This window comes from Panthera onca, chromosome B4 (assembly GCF_046562875.1).
Source record: "Panthera onca isolate mPanOnc1 chromosome B4, mPanOnc1 haplotype 2, whole genome shotgun sequence".
NCBI lineage: Eukaryota > Metazoa > Chordata > Mammalia > Carnivora > Felidae > Panthera > Panthera onca.
In genome coordinates, this window is record NC_138345.1 from 3437270 (window position 1) to 3457990 (window position 20721).

Genomic DNA, 20721 nt, shown 5'->3' on the forward strand with positions numbered 1-20721 from the left:
CTCCGGATCCACATAAGAGTGAAAACATACGGCATCTGTCTTTCTCTGCATGACTGAAGTCTTGCTTAAGGGCATCGATGGTTTCTTCGCTGATAAATACAACAACAAACTCTATAGTTATCTTTCCTAGTTGTCTCTGCAAACTGAAAGACTGCTAGCCAGTCTCTGTTCTGAAACTTTTTCTGTTCCCATACTCTGGAACTCTGCTCCCTCTCTGGTATTCCACAGTTTCGGTCATCCTTGGAATCCTTTTCCCCTGCTCCCCCCAGAGAGTTAGAGCTCCCTAGGTGATCTCCTCACACATTTTCCCAGGTGAATCTTTCCCAGCGCTATACTTTTGTCACCAACTGTTTCCATGGAAACACTCGAGAACAGGCTGGTCCGTAAGGAGTCACACGGGAGATAGCCCGCAGATTTATGCTGTGTCGAGGTCCTTTGCTCTTCCGGTAACACTCTGCAAACATCGCAACGGCCCAAACAACTGGATGTTTTATGGGGAAAATGATTTTTCTGTTTCCATGTTTCTGCTCCTGTTGGTTCAGTAATAAATATGAGAACTTTTGTTTGAAAAAGAAAATGAACTCCTCCCTCTAGTGCCCGGTGAAATTTATCTTGAAATTTATCCCGTACCCGTGTCTATTTTTTTTTTCAAAATCGCCTACCATCTACCCAACTGCTTAGTCCAGAGACCCCAGAACTATTCTTGCCCTCTTTCTCCCCTCAAGCTCCATATAACAATTGACCATGAAATCCTCTCAAAATGACCATGGCTATATCTCTTGAATCCTCTATTTCTCTCTTTGCTGATTTCATATTATGGTTTATTCTTCCATCATTCTTGTCCGTTCCGTGGAAACAGCCTAACTGACCTCTTTGCCCAAGGTTAAATATTATACTCACCACAGCGTCTTTCTAATCAACAATGCATTTGATTATGTCTCTCCCCCATTCAAACATTTCAATGCTTCCAGGATCTTTCTTCAAGATAAAATCCAAATTACTTATGGGGCGCCTGGGTGGCTCAGTTGGTTAAGCATCCGACTGTTGATCTCAGCTCAGGTCTTGATCTCAGGGTCATGAGTTCAAACCCCACGTTGGGCTCCATGCTGGGCATGAAGAGAGAAAGTCCAAATTACTTAGCAAGTTAGTCAAGGTGTTACTGATCTAGGCCCTGCTGAGCTCGCCTCTCCCCCGTCTCTAAGCCCTCACCCAAGAGGGGGTCCTTATGCACCACAAGCCTCTGGCATCTAGACTGTGAATTTAAGACTTCCTCTGTGCAGAAAAGTTCTTCCAGCTTCTTAGGTTTGTTTCAACTAGATACCTTTTTTTAAAATTCCAGACTGCTGTACAATGTCATCACCTCCAGGAAGATCTCTCTGCTGTCCCTATTTCCTTTTTGAAACAGCCAGCCATCCCGTGAGCTTTTCAGCCCACTTTTCATACTAGACCATAGCGCTAATCAGGTTGGACTTTCATCACCCATTTTCTTACGTGGCTATTGGAGCGACTACCCCCACTCAGGTTACAGATGGTAAGGTCTGTCAAGACAAGACAAGCACTTTATTTGACTTATGCACCAGCTGCCCTATCACAGAGGATGGTGTATGGTGTGCCTTCCATAAATGCTTGTTCAGTAAATGCATGAATGAATGAGTAGAAATATTTTAACCTTCAGGAAAGAAACCTGAAAGTCTGTAAAGCTTTAAAGGAAGACTGTTACTGGCTATCTATGTCAACAGATGAGTGGAAACTTGGCAGAGGGAAAAAAAAAAATCAGTGTGTCCTCTTTACCCACATTAACTCCTGTTGATGATGAAGTTTTAAGAGAAAACCAACATAATCATTTGCTTAGGATTTCTCCCCTAATAGCTCAAAATACCTGAAATGGGCAGAGGAGTGATCGTGTCTAAGTATGTTGCTTAATACATTACTATTACGTAGAATAAATATCCTTAGTGTAGGCACAAAAGACAGAGTAGCTATATCCAACAAATACTTCAATCATTTTCTGTCCATAATTTGACAGCTTTGCTTTATTGCATTTTGCATCTAATACTGCTGATGCAATGTATGTGTGTGTGTATGTACTTATTTATTTTAGTGATTTTTTTTCAGTCTTGAATATTTTAGTAACTCCTTTTAATCTAGGTTATGTGAAAGGCAAGCACGTGTCTAGATGTGGGTCTTTTAATTGAATAGTTTGGTATTTTTGTGGGTCTCCTGGTCTACAAGCTTGTGTTCTTTAGGCTTGAAAGATACTGTTGGGGCACCTGGGCGGCTTAGTTGATTAAGCATCCCAGCTCTTGATTTCGGCTCGGGTCATGATCTTCCGGTCATGAGGTTGAGTCCCGTGTTGAGCCCCTCATCAAGTGTGGAGACTACTTACGATTCTCTCTCTCTCTCTCTCTCTCTCATTCTCTCTCTGCGCCCCTCCCCCACTTGCACTCCCTCTCTCTCAAAAAATAAGAATAAATTTAAAAAAAGAAAAATATTGTTTTGTTTTTATAACTTCTAGTATTTACTTTTCTTTGGTTAAAATGATTTATTTTATTATTTGTTTGTTTTATCTTTCCTGGACTCATCTATTTTATCTATGCCTGTCATTTTCTTCATCTTCCTATTTTTCTCAATTAACTTTCAGACTCCTGTAAAAAACTGTCTTGACATTTTGAAATTGTACCATCAATATCATACAGGAAGTAGGATTTATGGGAGGAGAAGGAAGGTTGAAACAATGACAATGCCTCGCATAATATCTTTATCAATAATGCTGATTGGATTAAATGTGCAGGAAGGAGAGTCATAAAGGAGCTTCAATGAATAGGGAGGAAGGACAATTAATTATCCATCCCAGCGACACCAGTGAACATTGATTGGGCACTCACCAATAGAGGTGTTGCTGATCCGGGATGAATAAGGCTTTGCCCTTGACCTCCAGCACTGAAAGTGAGAAACATTTATTTTACCCTGCCATCTTCTGTCATATTAAAACAATCCCAGGCTTTCAAAAGAGCTCTTCATTAAATTATAATGTAAAAACATTGTTTTACTCCTAAAAATCTTACAGTCACTACCCATCCCTATAATCCCCCAGAATATTTATCACCAGCCAGTCAGGTGATAAAGGAGTCTCTTCATTTGCTCCTGGTGCATGAGACCTCATTCACAGAGATCTACAAGCACTGGGCATTCACACACCCGAGAGCTGGCAGACCACGTCATTCTTGCCATACATTGAATGTAGCTGTCCCTTTTCCAGTCGTCACTCATTAGAACCAATAATCTCTGTTAATTGGGGACTCCATGAACTGCAATGTTCTTAATCTTCAGAGTTAAATCATTTTCCCAAATCCTTCATTTCTCATAACAATCTTGTCACTGTTAAGAACAAAAATTCATTTGAAGATGTGGTTGGCTTTATGAAGTGAGTCGTGAGTAGGGCAGCCTCCCAGCTAGCGAGCAGAAGAGGTGCATAAAACTCAAGTTTTTCATAGGAAAGAGGGTGGGGCAAGAAGTTACTATTAGCCAAAGAAAAGTAAGGTTTCTGCGAGGGGGAGAGGCAGGAGGTCTACAGTGCCAGTGACCTCATCCTCCTTTGGTGGGGGTTGGGGAGGATGGTGAGGGCCCAGACGACGACAGAGTACCTCAAGGTACAGACGGCCAAGTTCCCAGGTGACCAGTTAGGTCTACATTCCTGGAGGAGGTTGAAACTGCAGTTAGAGTGGGCAGAAAGGCCCAGTCTGGTTACTTGAGCTAGCACGAGTGACTCCATTTTGGGCCTGTGGTTTTCTTCCTGCTTTTTACTTTAGCTGCATTCTCAAACAGGTGATGGGCGTGACAGAAAAGAAGACCACCCCCTTCCACCCTCAGAAGGTGCTTCTTTTCGTCCCGTCCCCATGAAACAGAGGGAACACTGGGCAAAAAGACACGCATCTAACGTACAAGAATACATAAGTATTAAAATATTATATAACATAATATTATATAATATACAATATATAATGAAGTAAGACCTTAATATCAAACTCAAAAGCGTGCCACAGCAGACTTTTGCTTAAAAGTCTGTTAGACTCGGAAACCAGCCTATGAAATAAATATTACAGCTCTACCGCTCTCAGCCGTGTACCCACGTCTCAGGAATTCACTCACAAGCGGAAGGAACACCAATATAAAACTGTGAGGGAAATGTTTACCTTGAAAGCATAATGAAGTTGGAAACAGTATAAATACCCATCAACATAGAGACTATAAAATACAGGGGCGCCTGGGTGGCTCAGTCGGTTAAGCGGCTGACTTCGGCTCAGGTCATGATCTCGCGGTCCTGAGTTCGAGCCCCGCGTCGGGCTCTGTGCTGACAGCTTAGAGCCTGGAGCCTGTTTCAGATTCTGTGTCTCCCTCTCTCTGACCCTCCCCCGTTCATGCTCTGTCTCTCTCTGTCTCAAAAATAAATAAACGTTAAAAAAAAATTTTTTTTTAAAAAGAAAAAAGAAAAAAGAAAATAAAATACACTAGATTTATCTGCCCGACACACACACTTCAGACGCTGGTCAAAGGTCCAGGTTGTCACCTGTGCTTCTGACCGACGGGACTGTGGACCGGAGGCTCCCACGACCCCCTCCTTGGGTTCATTTAATTCGATAGTGGCTCACAAGCCCAAAGAAACGTTTCGCTTACCAGATCGCCGGCTTATCCTGAAAGGATACAGCTAGGGAACGGGCCAGATGGAAGAAACGTGTGGGATGAGGTATGGCCAGAGCACATGGAACTCACATCCTTTTCAGGGGACCTGTCTCGCCCCCAATCTCCACGTGTTCACCAACCTGGAAGCTCTCCGAAGCCCTTCCTTTGGTGTTTTATGGAGGCCTCATTACCTCGGCATGCTTGATTACATCATCGACCTTGGTGATGGATTCAACCTCCACCGAGGTCTGAGGGGGTGGGACTGAAAGTTCCAATCACCTGGTCCGTTCCCCTGGCAACCAGCCCCAACCTCTGAAGGGGTCCGAAAGTCACTTCATTAACCTAACAAAAGGCACCTTGATTGCTCTGATCCCTTAGGAAATTCCGAGGGATTTTGGATACATGGTCTTGTAGAGTCTGACGCATTGAATTGAAAGGGTATTCATGATCTTTTATAAGAAAGAGTCAGGTTCCAAACAGTAAGCAAAATAAGATTGTGTGGTAAAACCAGGTAAGGGGGAAAACAATGGAAAGCCTGGTAGGATCTGTGAATATGGTTAACACCGCATGGTGAGTTGTTTTCTGTTTTTTTCCTTTTATTTTTTTCACTGATATGAAAATAAGTATGTATCTTGTAGCTAGTCAAAAATATGTAAACATCTATAGTTTACAAGATAAAATGCAGAGGCCTGGGGGCTTGGGGCACAGCCCTGGTTGGGACCTGGATGCTTGGGTCCTGCTTCTAACTCAGCTGCCTAGATGTTTAGGGAAATCATTCAACCACGTGAGCCTGAGTTTCTCCGCCTTCAAAATAAATACGTTTTAAACTTCAGTAATGGCTGTAAAATTTGCATCGATGGATGCTTTAAACCTCTGTTTCTCATTCTATTATCTACCCACCTAGACTACACTGTCCAAACACATTGTCAAAGGCTCAAACGCACCTTGCACAACATGTCTTCCCGGAAGGTGCCATTGGCGACTTCTTGGCAGCCAGGGCTCCTCCTCCGCAACCCCCGATGCCTCTGCATTTCATTGTGTAAACTAGAGGAGTTTAAATATTTTTGACTATCTCCAAGGTACTGCACACACTTCCAGGTTTACATACGGAAAATGTGGGGCAAAGGTGGGTGGCCACCTGCTGGTGGACAGTGAAGGTCAAGCAGACGGCTGTCTTGGGGTCAGTCACGGGCGGGATCTTACTGGCTGGGGACAGTCCTTGCCGCGTGAGCGGGCACTTTAGTTCCATCAGGGGCTGCTTTGCCTACAGTATCTTCCTTCTGAGCCCAGGGACCAGCTGGAAAGACCCCAACTAGACAGTCTGTGGCCAAAGTGGAGGCAGCTGAAGTCCTCTTTCAGAGAGGGCGTCCTGGAGACCAGCTTCCCTGGAGGAGGGCGGGTCTGGGGAGGCTCAGCAGGTGCAGGTGGGCGGAACGAACCGGGACGCGGACTCAGCCAGGAGGCCACGGCAGCAATCTGGGCACGAAGGACTGAGCACAGGATGCGTCCACAGCACCAGGCGGGATGGTGACCCCAGGCCCCTGGATACGACGCTCGGGCGGGCGGTGTGCAAGCGGGGAATCCATCCAGACTGCTGCTTCTGAGCTCCTGGGGCGCACAGAGGTTACTTCATCCTCCACCCCGAGTTGTCCTGATCCTTGCTGCACGCGTCTGTTTTCACTGTCCTCCTCACCGGGAGCGAAGGGTCTGGGATACACCCAGGCTTTCAGGAAATGAGATGAACAAACATGGGGGGAGTGAGAATGTTCTCCCAAACAGGAATACGGCTTTAACCCAGTTTGATTTTCAGGAGTGACGCTTAGGTTATTATGTAAACTAAAAGCTTTTTTACCTTCACCCTGGGAGAGTAATAAAAAATAATCCATTTGGCCAAGAAGCATGGTGGCCCCTGAAGCCGGAAGCTCACGACAAGGACCAGAGCCGCAGGCAAACTCCTAAATACCCCTAAATACCGGCTCGGGCCCACCGGGGCTGATGGAAACAAGGCCTCTTCCTGGGTATTGTTTCGTGGGATTGGCCGCAGTTTCGAATTTTGTGCGTCTCATTATCAGCACAATGTTCTACGTTTACCCCCCAGTAAATATTTTTGCAAGATAATATTTAACGATAAGGATATTTTGTTCACTAGACTTTTCCCCCATCGACAACTGGAGGTTGACCTCTAACTTGGCGAAAGCTGAACAAACAGTGGTGGACGATATTCTCACCTGTCACTTCTGGGACGCCTTCCTTTTTTAAATCTGGAATGAAAGGGTTTCCTCTACCCATCCCCCCAGCGCTCCCCCGGAAAAAAATAAAAAGCGTACCCAAATGGAAGCTTCTGACTAATACTCTCTTTTCTTCCTTTTCTGAAGTGAGTAGGATGCTGGCCTCTCCCTCGGGCGTGAGTGCAGACAGGATTTGTGACCCTGCAGGAGTATGTGACACGCCATCATGGGCGATCTGAATTCCCCACCTTTCGCGCACTGTCTCTTCTCCTTTCCTTCCCCAACAATTCCTCTGGAAGGGACACTCTGATGAGTGACAGCTTCTGTGTCGCAGCCGCATCTGGGGGATCGGGGGATCGCTGGCGAGGCAGGAGGCCTCAGGCGCCATGAGATGCCCCACAATGCGCTCCTGGTCACATCCCTGCTCCCGGCCTCAGTTTCCTGGGTGTAAAACGAGGAATCTGGAATAACGCTCTTTTCTTTTTTAAGGGAGAAGACGAGATGGTATGGTGACTATGGAATCCTCCCCATTTTTAAAAGTTATTATTTTTTAATTGTTTAAAATGTTTGTTTATTATTGAGAGAGAGAGAGAGAGAGAGAGAGCATGACAGAGCGTGAGCAGGGGAGGGGCAGACAGAGAGGGAGACACAGAATCGGAAGCAGGCTCCAGGCTCCGAGCTGTCAGCACAGAGCCCGATGCGGGGCTCGAACCCACGAACCGCGACATCCTGACCTGAGCCGAAGTCGGACGCTCAACCAACAGAGCCGCCCCGGTGCCCCTGAACGATACGATTTTGACAGTCGACGACTCACGGAAGATAGGAGGCAACAGCTGGCAGCAGAAGTGTTAGCCGAGATACAGAATGCACAGGCTGGTTCCAGGAGCTAATGCTCTGTCCTCAGCTGACATCACCTTATGGAAACAAATACGGACCAACGAGTACAATGTAGAAAACAGTCCAGAGCGAGCCCTTGCTGACGGCGGGCCGGCTGCCCGCCGCTGTGTGTTCCTACAGAATAAAGAACCTGTCAGAGGCATGCGGCCTCCTCCCCTGCCCAGAGTGTCTGTTTGCTAAACACCGTGAGGCCCCAGGAAGACCCAGAGAGGAGTTTACGGCTCAGACCGGCTCAGACGCGGCAGCTGTGGGGAGCGTCTCTGGTTGGTTTCCTTCGATTTGCGGGGATTGGACTGCCCATCAGGTAGGATGTTCGTTCAAGGCCACACGCTATGGAGGAAGAAATGTGCCCAAAGTGGCTCCGTGACTATTTTTAAAGTCACAGCTAATAATTTACCGTCTGACGCCCTGGGGCTCGCCTGGCTCTAAAAATAGTTGTTCCCGAGCTTGTGGACAGGGCCAGGGGAACACGGTGGACGGCCGGAGAGCCGCATCGAGTAAAACCTGAACCATCAGGAAACGCACGACTAAATTGAATCCAGACACCCGAGATTTGATTTCTAAAAGACGGATGTGACAGTTGATTTCCCATTAATTAGATTTGTAAAGATGTTTTAAGGATATAAATAAAGTGGTAGCCAACTGGACACATCCTCTGGGCTTAAGACTGAGTCTAAAATTGTGTTACCTCACCTCTTCGCCGCGGCTCAGCGACGTCAGAGAGCCTATTAAAGCCAATGGCCCACTTAGGGCTGACAGCTGACCCTCGGCCCAGCCGGCAGCCCCGAGATGGGGTCGGGGCCCCCCAAGGGACCGGCTCAGCCACAAGCCGTCTTGACATTTGGGACTCTACCGATGGAAGGGTGCGGAAGGAAACAGAAAGACTGGCCTTTCTTTGTCCCCAGTGCAAATCATAGATTGTTTGGCCCTTGTCCAAGGACTGAAAACAGCTCTCTCCAAGTACTTTTTTGATAGCTGATATTTAACAAAGGAACTAAAATTTCTTTGTGTGTTTGCGCTTGAATTTTTTTTTCAGACTCTCTTCTTCTTCTTCTTCTTCTCCTTCTTCTTTTTTAATGTTAATTTATTTTTGTGAGAGAGACAGAGCACAAGCAGGGAAGGGGCAGACAGAGAGGGAGACACAGAATCCGAAGCAGGCTCCAGGCTCTGAGCTGTCAGCACAGAGCCCGGCGTGGGGCTCGAACTCACGGACCACGAGATCATGGCCTGAGCCGAAGTCGGACGCTCAACGGGCTGAACCATTCAGGTGCCCCTGGGCTTGAATTTTTAAGGAATATTTGACTAATGTCTGTATGCTGAGAACTTGGTATGATTAATACAGGAGAAGTAGTTCTAAAAGGGGAGTTCAAGCTCAATGTTTCTCTTCTATTTTTGCTACTGTTTCTTTGGCTTCTTTCGGGCTAATTTTTGGTCACATTATTATGCTTCTGTATCAATACATCTGACCGCCTATCTCCCCTTCTGTCTGTCTGTGTTAGGATTGAAAAATTAAATAGGGAGTTTTCAAGCTGTGAGTGGATTGCTTCACTCACATTCCTATTAAGATACTTTAAATTCTCAGCTACGTGAAATAGAGTAGTTAACGTAAACATACAGTGAATGTCCAATCCTTGTAGCAAGATATTAAAAGGAGGGTATGGGTGGAGAGAAAGAGAGAGAGAGAGAGAGAGAGAGAGAGAGAGAGAGAGAAAACATGGGTGGTTGAATTGACACAGCTAGACAAAGTCTTTATCCCTAAACATGAGAGAGAAAGCTTTCTGTGCGTCTGTTATTTTCTCTGCCTCAAACTTAGCTCAGGCTGCAGGTACCTATAGAAATCACAATCCCATAGAGGCAATGGTTTCTGATAAAGAAAACATACTTCTCTCTCTCTCTCTCTCTTTCTCTCTCTCTGTCTCTCTCTCTCTCTCTCACACACACACACACACACACACACACACACACGGGGACCAACTCCCACCACCCAGGGGTGAAACTGAGGCCTCTGGTTGGAATCCAGTGTTGTGGGAACCTTGACCCGGAAGGAGAGGGTGACTGGGGCACAGGCTGGCCTGGTTTGTTATGCTGCTCGGCTGAAGTTTACTTCCTGGAGCTGGGTTCCTTTCGATATCTGAGATAAGTCATAATAGCCAGGCTGCAAAGCTTTCAGATAAGAAGCTCACGGAATCCAATGCTGTTTCAAGCATTTCTGTGGGTTTTCATTCACACGGAGAAAACTGGGGACACAAATCAGTGTTATCAGGCCATATTGGAGCAAAGAATGTGATGTCACATTGCTCGATTTTATAAGAAAACCCTGCACGAGTCTTACATCGAAACTAAGCTGGGGGCCAAGTGCTTTATCAGGTCTGTTTTAGGACTGCAAATACCATATTTAACTGAGTTAACACCATGTAGGGGACTAAGGAAAATAAGTACTGTGAGTCGTATAATATTTAAAATGGTTTTGAGTGGGAGAGCTTGAAAAGATAATAGCAATCAGCTATTGTGGAGGAAGACGACTGACAACTATTGATTTTCTTGTACGAGGAAAAATTTCTCCATTGTAGTATATTCCAGTCCCGTTATTCCCTGATTTCTATTAATCAATAATAAATTTGGTGCAGGGTAAGACAATTTTAGGTGTTATTTTAGAATATGCTTTTTTTCATTAAATTCCTTCACATAAGTCTTTTTCATAAAAAAATAGTATTTTCCAGGGGCGCCTGGGTGGCTCAGTTGGTTGAGCATCCGACTTTGGCTCAGGTCACGATCTCACAGCTCGTGGGTTCAAGCTTCGCATCAGGCTCTGTGCTGACAGCTCAGAGCCTGGAGCCTGCTTCAGATTCTCTCTCTCTCTCTCTCTCTCTCTCTCTCTCTGTCCCTCCCCTGCTCACACTCAGTCTCTGTCTCTGTCTCTCTCTCTCTCAAAAATAAATAAGCAGTAAAAAAATTATTTTCCATTGTAAGAAACTAATATCAGGAAATGTTTCTCACCTCAGTTAAAAATAACACAGAATGTCTTCCTTAAGATTCGTCTCCCTTGTAAAAGATTTCAGAAATCTTAGAATATGTAAATCTCTTAAAAATAAGTCTTACATCTTCTTGAATTTGATCTCACCTTTTTACCCTCGATCTGAATAGAAACTCGTTCTGAACCATACAACGAACAACAACAATTTAAGAACCAGAGCTCTTAGGCTAAGTTTCGGTTTCAGGGGTTTGAATTGACCAGTTTTCTCAAGAATACCTCACTGTGGTCTGAGACATACATGCAACTGGAAAGAGGCAGAAAGTGACCCAGAAAACTGACTTTAAGGCAGGACTCGGGAGAGAAGTCCCCATGTATCGATATTATATGGGAACCAGGGCTGCAGGTGAAGACAAAATTGTAGCGAAAGGGGGACTAGTTTCTTGGAGAAAATCCTGTCCACCACCCTGGGCCTCGGAAAGGATGGGGCAGCTCCTGGGCCAGGCATCATCATCTCAGCACCTGGTACCCAGTGGCCCTGATGCAGGACCATCTACCTGCAGCCACAATGCAAGGGTCCTGTGAGATGCTCCAGAAGGTACTTTTAGACAGTACTTGTGTCATTTATGCGAAAGTTCTCACCACCAGGTGGTCTGGATGACAAAAACCATTCCGAGGACTCAAGAGAACCAACTGTTTTAAAGTCAATTTCTTGTGAGGATTTTCTTCCAGGTATTCTGAAGAGAGAAGAAGTTAGCCCATAAAACAGCCCAGGGGTGAGGGGCAAGCCAACAATGGTGCTCTTGGGTTGTTTTGTATTGTTTTAAGAGAAGAATAAAAACCTTAAGAGAGAAGAAGAAGAAGAAGAAGACTTAGGGCAAAGGGTCACGCGACATGATCAGATCCCGGGAAAGACTACAGCCTTCGTGGGCAGAGTCCTGAGAGCCTAGTGGGCAGTTGAAGACTCTCTTGCACAGTCTCGGAGCAGAGGAAAGAAAACTTTCTGGGGTGAGCTGTGTGCTCGGGCTACATGGCGGTGGCATGTAAGGAGAGAGGACTGTCCAGTCTCCTCCTGCCGTGCAAACAACTGTCGGAATATTTGCCACCAACGCATTCTGTGTTTCAGATGGGGCCTCTGTCCTCACCGCTCAAACCAGTGGTTCTCAGCGGGGGGTGATGGGGGCCCGTCTCGCTGCCCCCACCGGGGGACACTGCACAGCGTCTGGAGACATTCGGGTTGTCACAACCCCGGGGGGTGGCGTGCTACTGGCATCTAGTGAGTCCGGGCCAGGGATGAGTCTGAACCTGAACAGTGCCCGGGGTAGCCCCCCACGACAGAGAATTATCTGGGCTGAAGTGTCCATAGAAAACAGTCTAAACTATTCACAGTGAAGGGGGTATGAAATTTATGTATGTGATCCGTGAATTCTTTCATGCATATAAGAAATGTTTATCTATATCTATGTATCTCTATCTCTATCTGTATCCATATCTATAACCCTAGTCATAGGGTCTTAAATGAATCTTACCATTGTATGAACTCACTCACTGCTCTGGAGTTAAGTCAGATCTTATAAAGCAATATTTTCTTGACTAAGTTAAAAAGCTGTTTTTCCTTAATTTCTATTAATGTTTATTTACTTTGAAAGAAAGAAAGAGAGAGAGAGAGCGTGAACAGGGCAAGGGGAGAGAGAGAGCGAGAGAGAGAGAATCCCAAGAAGCCTCCATACTGCCAGCATAGAGCCTGATGCGGGGCTCAAAGTCACAAACTTTGAGATCATGACCTGAGTCAAAACCAAGAATCCGACGCTCAACCGACTGAGCCACTCAGGTGCCCCTGTTTTTCCTTAAAAATGACGAGGAAGACAATGCTGTGATATAAAGCTGACCTTCCGATTTGCAGAGAAAGACCATACCAATGCAGTCAGTGTCCCAGCTCCGTGAGAGCCTCTCTAAGCCTCAGTTTCCCCGTCCGTAACAGTGTGATAAAAACAGCATCTAGTTCAGAGTTTCCCAGAGTGTGAAACAGTATAAAACAGTCATCTTAGTGTCTTGTGCACAATAAACCCTGAATAAATACTTGCTATTATTTTACCGTTTTGGGCATTGTACCTGAGTTATTGCATGGAGACAAATTTAAATTCAGAATGACTAACAAAAGTAATACGTCAAAGTAGGATCTTTGGAGTTGGTTAATATAAAGAAGTAAAATCAAATAAATTCATGATTAGAGTTATTTTTTTCTAGCCCTGGTTCCCAGCCGCGAAGTGAGTGAAGGCGGCATCTGTGGATAGAACTCCACCTGGAGGGGCAGGAGAGGGTCTGAAAATTATCCTTCATCTTGGGGAAGAACCCACTTCACATCGAGCAGACTGAGATCTTCAGGAAGGACGGCCTGTGAGCCAGCCAACAACCACTAACCCACATTCTCCATGAAACCTAAGTGCCTTCGTGAGTGTTTCTGAGGACAGGGCACTCGCTTGTATGAACAGTCTTATTTTCTCGTAGAATTCGAAATTTAAAAATGGCCTCGCCAAGCTTTCTTGTCTGTGATTCATGCAAGGACGCTCCCAGAAGCTAACCAATCATCCTGGCCGGTTGAGTCAGATGTTACCTTCCTGCCTGCAGGTGAAAAGGAACCACCAGCCTTCCCATCACCTTCCGTCTGGAGAGGGACCCACTGAGGCTGACTCAACTGAGATTTGCCCAACAGCATTGTGTGAGCTCAGACACCCGGGCTGCTGGGTGATTCAGTCAGGCCGTTGGCAACCATCACTGTCTGAATTCTCACATGCGGAGGGTGGGGGGTGGGGGTGGTGGTGGTGGTCCCTGTCTGGTGTGTGGAAAGGAGACATCCACACTACACACACAATGGGGTCGCTCATCTGTAGTCATCACTGTGGAAACACTCAGGGGTGGGGTGAAGTTTTATTTTCCTTAGGACCTTGGACAGCTTCCCCCTGGGGTTGCCCCCAAACCAACAGCCGTGTGATGAGGTCACTAATTTAACAGAAAGGACACATATCTTTCGTGAAGGGTCACGAATTAAACAGTACAGCTAAGCTCCTGAAGATCCTCGGAAAGCCTAGTGATGGAAGTTCCCCGGGTTCTGTTTACCTGGATAATGTCTAAGCCCTGCTCTTTAGATAGGCAGACAGACACAAGGACAAATGGACGGACGGAACCCTGGCCTAGGCTACAGCCGCAGGGCCTTCTACCCATGGCCATTGCCAACAACTCAGGGGATCTGCAGTTCCCGGACAACCACCGTTTCCTTCTGTAACAACAGTCCTTCAGGCTTCTGGCATTTTGGATTTAAAATGTGATGCCGGGGGCACCTGACTGGTCAGTCAGTGGAGCATCCGACTCTTGACTTCAGCTCAGGTCATGATCTCGTGGTTTGTGGGTTTGAGCCCCACATCGGGCTCTGTGCTGACAGCTCAGAGCCTGGAGCCTGCTTCCGATTCTGTGTCTCCCTCTCTCTCTCTGCCCTTCCCTGGTCTGTGCGCTCTCTCTCTCTCTCTTAATGATAAATAAACGTTTATTTATTTATTTATTTATTTATTTATTTTAATGTTTATTTATTTTTTGAGAGGGAGACAGACAGACAGAGTGAAAGCGGGGAAGAAACAGAGAGAGAGGAAGACACAGAATCAGAAGCAGACTCCAGGCTCTGAGCTGTCAGCACAGAGCCCGATATGGGACTAGAATCCATGAACCTCGAGATCATGACCTGAGCTGAAGTCGGACACTTAACAGACCGAGCCACCCAGGCGCCCCAAAATAAATAAACATTAAGAAAAGAATAAAGTACTGAGGCACCTGGGTGGCTCAGTCGGTTAAGCGTCCCACTCTTGATTTCAGCTCAGGTCACGATCTCGTGGTTTGTGGGTTTGAGCCCCACGTCGGGCTCTGCTGACAGTGTGGAACCTGTTTGGCATTCTTTTTCTCCCTCTCTCTCTGTTCCTCCTCTGCCGGTGCTCTCTCTCTCTCTCTCTCCCTCCGTCTGTTTTAAAATACACAAATAAACTTAAAACAATAATAATAAAGGGCTGGTGCTGTTTGGGGAAGTAGGGACGTGTGAGAAGAAAGTGTCCCGCTTACTCAAAAGCAGATAACGAAGGACGGCTACGACCTCAAGGTTTTGTAAGGGAGCATCTTGCATAGGTTCCTGCTTACAGCCGAGCAGACATCGCCAGCAAAGAGTGGAGAATTAAAGAATGTCACATACACTCTGAAAACAGGGAATGTCTTCCAGTGTTAAGTGCTTCCCGGGGGCCTGGGTCTGTCCCATGGCCGGTGGACATCGTTTTGCTGAAAGGGACCTAAATCCGAGGCGTCCTCGTTCAGGGGCCCCGGAGCCCCGTGTCCCCGTGTCCCCTCGGAGGTAGCCCCATTGCACGCAGGAAAGGGATACATCCCTGCGTTTTTCTGCTGTCACAGGGGCAGGCCTGGCCGGGCAGCCCGCTCTGTCTCTGGGTCTGACCAGAAGCGCCGGCCCCCGACCCCCTCACTCCTTCTCTATCCCTGCAGATCAGCTCCCACACGGGGGGAAGTGGAGTCAAGAAATGCGGAGGGGAGGCCGGGTTTTGAGCCAGCACCCCAGGAGGACGGAAAAGAAACACTGGTGCCCGGCCTTTACTGAAGCTGTTTGTTTTCTTTATTTCAGCCAACGGTGCTGTCCCACGTGGTCTCTGAACCTTTGAGCAAACGGAATCATCTGGAAAGCGTGACGGGTAAGAACGCTGAGATGGAGAGAGAGAAGCCGCTGGCCTTCAGGCACAGGAACAGCCAGGCGTCCTCTCAGGACCGGTCTCCGCTGCGTCCTTCCACCTCGCAGGTAAACGCCTCCCTGCACGGGCTCTTTCTGGGCGCTCAGGACTGCTGTGGGGCCGCGGCCAAGTCTTGCCCACCACACCTGTGTTACACACATCCACGCACATTCCTCCGGCTAAGCAGCTGCTTTTGTGCGGGGAGGTGGGAGGAAGGGTGCCCGAGAGCAAACGGATCCTAGCGGCACCCTGCACGGCCAGGCCGGGGCCGTCGCGTGAGTTCGGAAGGTTGTGTCCCCTGTGTGTTGAACGCCTGACCCCCAAGGCGACGGTGCCAGCAGGTGGGGTCTGTGGGAGGTCATTCGGTCGTGAGGGTGCGGCCCCCATGATGGGATCAGCGTCCTTATGAAAGAGACCCCGGGGAGGCCCCTCGCCCCTCCCGCAGGTGAAGACCCAGCGAGAAGACATCTGGGGACCCGGAAGCGGGGTCTCACCACACACCAAATGTACAAGTGCCTTGAACTTGGACATCCAGCCTCCAGAACCGTGGGGAATAAATGTCTGTGGTTGATAAGCTGCCCGGTCTGTGGTGTTTGTTACAGCCACTGGGAGGGACAGAGAGAAAGTTCCTTGTGTGTTTTAAGGCCTTACTGACACAATCTTAATTAACGATGGTTTGAGGTCCTCGAGGGGTTCCACAGGAGAGCACGGTGGGTCCCTGCACCCCTGAATCTTGTGTTTGATTTTGGAATGAGGGGAAAACCTCACAGTCACTTCTGAAGCTCGTGGTTTCTCATCCTTAGCAGTAAGTGGAGACTCTAAAAAGCACAGTAATAACTCATCCCGAGAATCTCTTCTCAGAACTTAGGCAACAAAATGGTGTCCCATTCCAGGAGGCCTTCCCTGTCCCCACCCGGGCCTGGCACCAGGTCAGGCCTCCTGCAGCCCGTGTCGTGTGCTTAAAACAGCAAACCGTGCTCACTGGGGCCTCCGTGACGTATTTATATTATCGCAACCGAGGTTCATTTACGAGAGAAGTACGACTATTTCCGGATGAAAAGCGAGGTCAAAATGCCTTGCCCAGGGCCAGGACCCAAGCCCAGGTCCCGACACAGCCAGCTTCCAGGCTCGGAGCAGCACAGACATGGACATTGCCTCAAAGACATCAAGAACCTCCCGGTGAGACTTGGAAGGAAGCGGGTATGATCCATACAAGCCTGTTCCTCCTTCGGCCCCCCACCCCGGGCCCCTACTCTTTCTGGGGCTGAGATGCTGTGTGCATCGCACCCCCACCCATCCGAGGTGGGGAAGGTCCGGGCGCTGGGTTGCTGCGCAGTCCCCTGGGTGCTGGGGCCCATGCCCTCCCCTGGCTCGTTCCCCAGGCATCAGACCCAGGATGCACCCTGCAGCCTGGACATGGTTTTGAGATGCAAATATCAGGCAGGGCAAGGCTCTGTGGCCAGATGACAGAGCTAACATTTCATGATTTTTTTTCTCCTGGTCCTTATCCATAATCGAGACAACGAGTATGTTCTAGATAATTCTCAGAATGCCCCTGAGTGGCCACAAATGTCCTCTCACACTTTTGACATGTGCACGGCCACGGGACGTGGCTAGTCATGACGAGGGCTCGAGGGAGTGTGTCCAGCTCAGGCAGGGGAGGCCGGCAAGATTCCTACCCGCCACCTCTGTGCCCAGGACACCTTTCTTCTGAAACACTTTCACACTTAACTAAGGAATTGGGGCTAAATTATTATTAGCATTACAGAGAACACTGAAGGCTGCCGATGATTGCTCTGGCCTCAAGTTTTAATCTCTGAGCCAAAGGCCTTGGGTGACTTTCAAGTTCCCCCTGAGTCTTCTGATTTTTACACTGGTTCAAAACCACAGTTCCATGCACAGTTGAAATGGCATCTTCCCCCGTCCATGACTTCTGCATTTGGTGCCAAGTTCTGGGCTACGTGCGCGGGCACGGGGATGGATGATCATGGCGCTCTCTGCAAGGGCTACACTGTGCGAAGCTCACCTCTACCTTGGAGAGGGCTCCTCAGAACAGATTAGAATCCTCCATCCGGACGGAGGGCAGAGGTGGGCACGCAGAGATGCGAGAGGCTGTTCTCTCGTGGGGCCCTCGACACAGGAAATGAAAGAGGGAACCAATGTTTTCCACCAAGTTAGAGCAGAACCGAAAGTCTGCAAATAAAAATTACGGATCCTTCCTCACATTCCCCCCCCCCCCCGCACAAGCTGCACGAAAACATGCGATTCTGTAAGAGCCTTGCCTTTTTTCAAGAGCTCGCGAGTCATCTTGGTTTCTGTCTCCTGATTTAGATTTGACTTGGAAAACAATAAAACAAAATAGTAAAAACACCGCATTCCCCTGCTCTGCACGTGAAACACTGGAAAGGCATTTCTCCTGCTCTGGGATGCTCCGCCAGACCCGACCTACCTGTGCTCAGCTTGACCTTCTCTCCTGGATGTTTGGGAAAGCAGAGAAAGTCCTATGACCCTGACCTTTGGTTTTCTTTCTGGACTACACATTCGGGGCTTTCTAACAAAGTAAATTGAGATAAAACCGTCATCAACTGCGGAAAGGAAGGCTAGGCAGAAAATAAGTTCTTCATATGTATTAAGTATTATTTAATTTGTTAAAGACCAAATGGGCTGCACAAAAGATTGCAAGCCAAGGTGATCTGCGCAAGGTTTCTGCTCCAGCTGTGCACGCCTTTCACCCCTTGGATTTTTGCTTTTGATTTGCTGAATTCCCCAAAGTTAGAAAACAGGACATACACACACACCCACAACTTTTTGCACATCCTTGGGAGTCTAGCTTTTGATCCGTACCCCTCCCCCCAAAACATTAGAAGGCCAGATGTGTATGGTTTTTCGCACTTTGGGGAAAAAAAGGGAACGGGTCATTGTTACCAGCCTTCAGAATTCTCTTTAATGCTAATAATTAAGCTCGAATTCCTTACGAGGTAACACCATGCTCCAGCCTTGGTTCTTGGGAAACATTTGGAGAGCTCATCCCTGGACTTGTATATAACCTTCCCAGCGACCTGCTGGTTGGGGCTGACAGGTTTGTTTTTCTTTCCATTGAGGTCACGACCAGTAGGTAGATTTCAAATGAGGAGAAATTTGCAAACCCAGGCTTTTATGTTGTGAACGGTGCTGTGTAAAATGTTACCATGTCAACATAGTTTAAGAAGCATTCGTTACTTATTAAGCCTAGGAGAGCTTACGCAATACTCCTTTACATTTGTTTGCGGATTTTATTGTTTTTAATGGGGAGTACTTGAAGCAAACGTCCTGTCACTCAGGACTTAGCCAAGGCATGTGTGTGTGGCAGCCGGATAGCTTGAAGCCTGAGAATTCGTAGGCACGTCATAAGCTGTCTTGAAAATGAGGATCATAGTTTCTTTATTGGATTAACTCTGCGGGATAAAATAACATTAGAGAATACTACTTAAGCTAATATAAAATTACCCCAAAAATAATTATTCTGAGAATAAATTATTCTGGCCAATAGTCCTCGGCAAGGCGAAAGCACGGTCCCTGTCACTTCTGCACCTGACAACACCGAATCTACGACAGTGTGGCACCTGACGGACGCTGTCCTCCACGGCGGTCCCCTGGCCATCCCTTTCTGTACCCCCAGAAAAGTAAATTCCCTACATTTGGACAGAATGGAATCCGTATTTGCCAAATACGTATTTTATATGATCCCCGTTAGGTTTTTTGTTGTTTTGTTTTGTTGTCCCCATGAAGGTTTGAGAAGAAGACACAGTCCTTTTTACACAGCTATTGTCCCAAAGGCTCAGAGAGGTCGGGTGGCTTGGCCACAGCCGGCCGGAGCAGATGTGCTAGGCAGGACCCAGACTCGGTGCCCAGCCCCACCGCACGCTGGGACCCCACGCAGCCTCCCACGGGATAAGTCATGGCCGACGAGCCAGTTTTTCAAGGGCACACCTCACATTTCTTCGGGGAGTCTCGCCCGGGCCTCTGTCTGTCAGGTTAAGGGTGCAGCTCCTCTGTGTGCACATGCCTAGGAGATTAAGTCCGGTGAAGTGTGTCAGGCTTGACAGATTTTCCCAGCACAGAAAGGATGGGCGGGAAAGTGCAGACTCTCGCTCGACTGCCTCACCCCAGGTGCCCGAGTTCTGAGTCGCGGGCGGTCCGTGGGGTGCAAGCCCGGGAAAACTGAGTCACCGTCGCTTCCTCCACTGTCCTGCAAAGATTGCTGCCTCTTGATGAGGGGACATCCACCCACCGGCCCCCCCCCGAGCCTCACAAACACCCAAGTTGTTCTGGTCCCTTTGTACACGATGTTACCGCTCAGGACCGAGCCAGGAACTGAAGCAGAAAAGGCTCGCTGGGTGTTGAGTGCCGGCCGGGAAGTGAACTTGTCCCCTCCCACGTCTGTCTGGGAGCCATTCTGGGCTCCCGGGTTCCGAGAGGCACACGTCCCACGTCCCCCAGTTTAGACATCACAGGTGGAGGCTCCCAGGGTTTAAGTGACTTCACAACTCCCAGAGCAGCTCTGATGGATTCCTTCTTGTAACCTACGGCCTGTTCAGAGACTTGTCCCCAAGGGCGCTGGACTCGTCCTGTCACTCCTTTTATTGCACTTGGAGGAATGGGATGGAAGGATGGGCAGCCAGTGTGGGCCACTGAGCCGGGAAGGGACGCGTCCAGAATGCAAAAGGGACATTTCACCAAGGTAATGACCCTCCTGTTCATTTTTTTAATGTTTACTCATTTTTGAGACCGAGAGAGACAGAGAGACAGAGCACGAGCAAGGGAGGGACAGAGAGAGAGGGAGACGCAGAACCCGAAGCGGGCTCCAGGCTCCGAGTTGTCAGCACAGAGCCCGCCGCGGGACTCGAACCCACGAACTGTGAGGTCATGACCTGAGCCGTGCCCTCCTGTTCCTTTTGTAGAGACGAGCACTGTTGGTGATGGGGGCACGCTGACAATTATCGCTGCATGTGTCCTGTGGCCGCTGTTCTGAGGCTGCTTTGCGCCGACGTTCTCCCCATCCCGGGACCGCCGTGAACGCGAGCCTTCGGGATGACGGTGTTGCGTGCGGACACTGAACTCCGTGCTCCCGAGCTGCCGTGTCCTAACAAGGCGGCCGCCGGTGAGTTCACCCAGCGCCTAGTAACGTCATCAT

At 48.1% G+C, this 20721-nt stretch overlaps 1 long non-coding RNA gene across 1 annotated transcript; it reads left to right on the forward strand.

Annotated features, from left to right (window-relative positions):
* Positions 1-4722: 4722 nt before the first annotated feature.
* LOC132695156 (uncharacterized) lies at positions 4723-16269 on the forward strand. The gene is made up of 4 exons (XR_009617769.3): positions 4723-5250; positions 13024-13227; positions 15446-15616; positions 15994-16269. It is a non-coding gene; the product is annotated as an uncharacterized LOC132695156 (long non-coding RNA).
* Positions 16270-20721: the final 4452 nt, after the last annotated feature.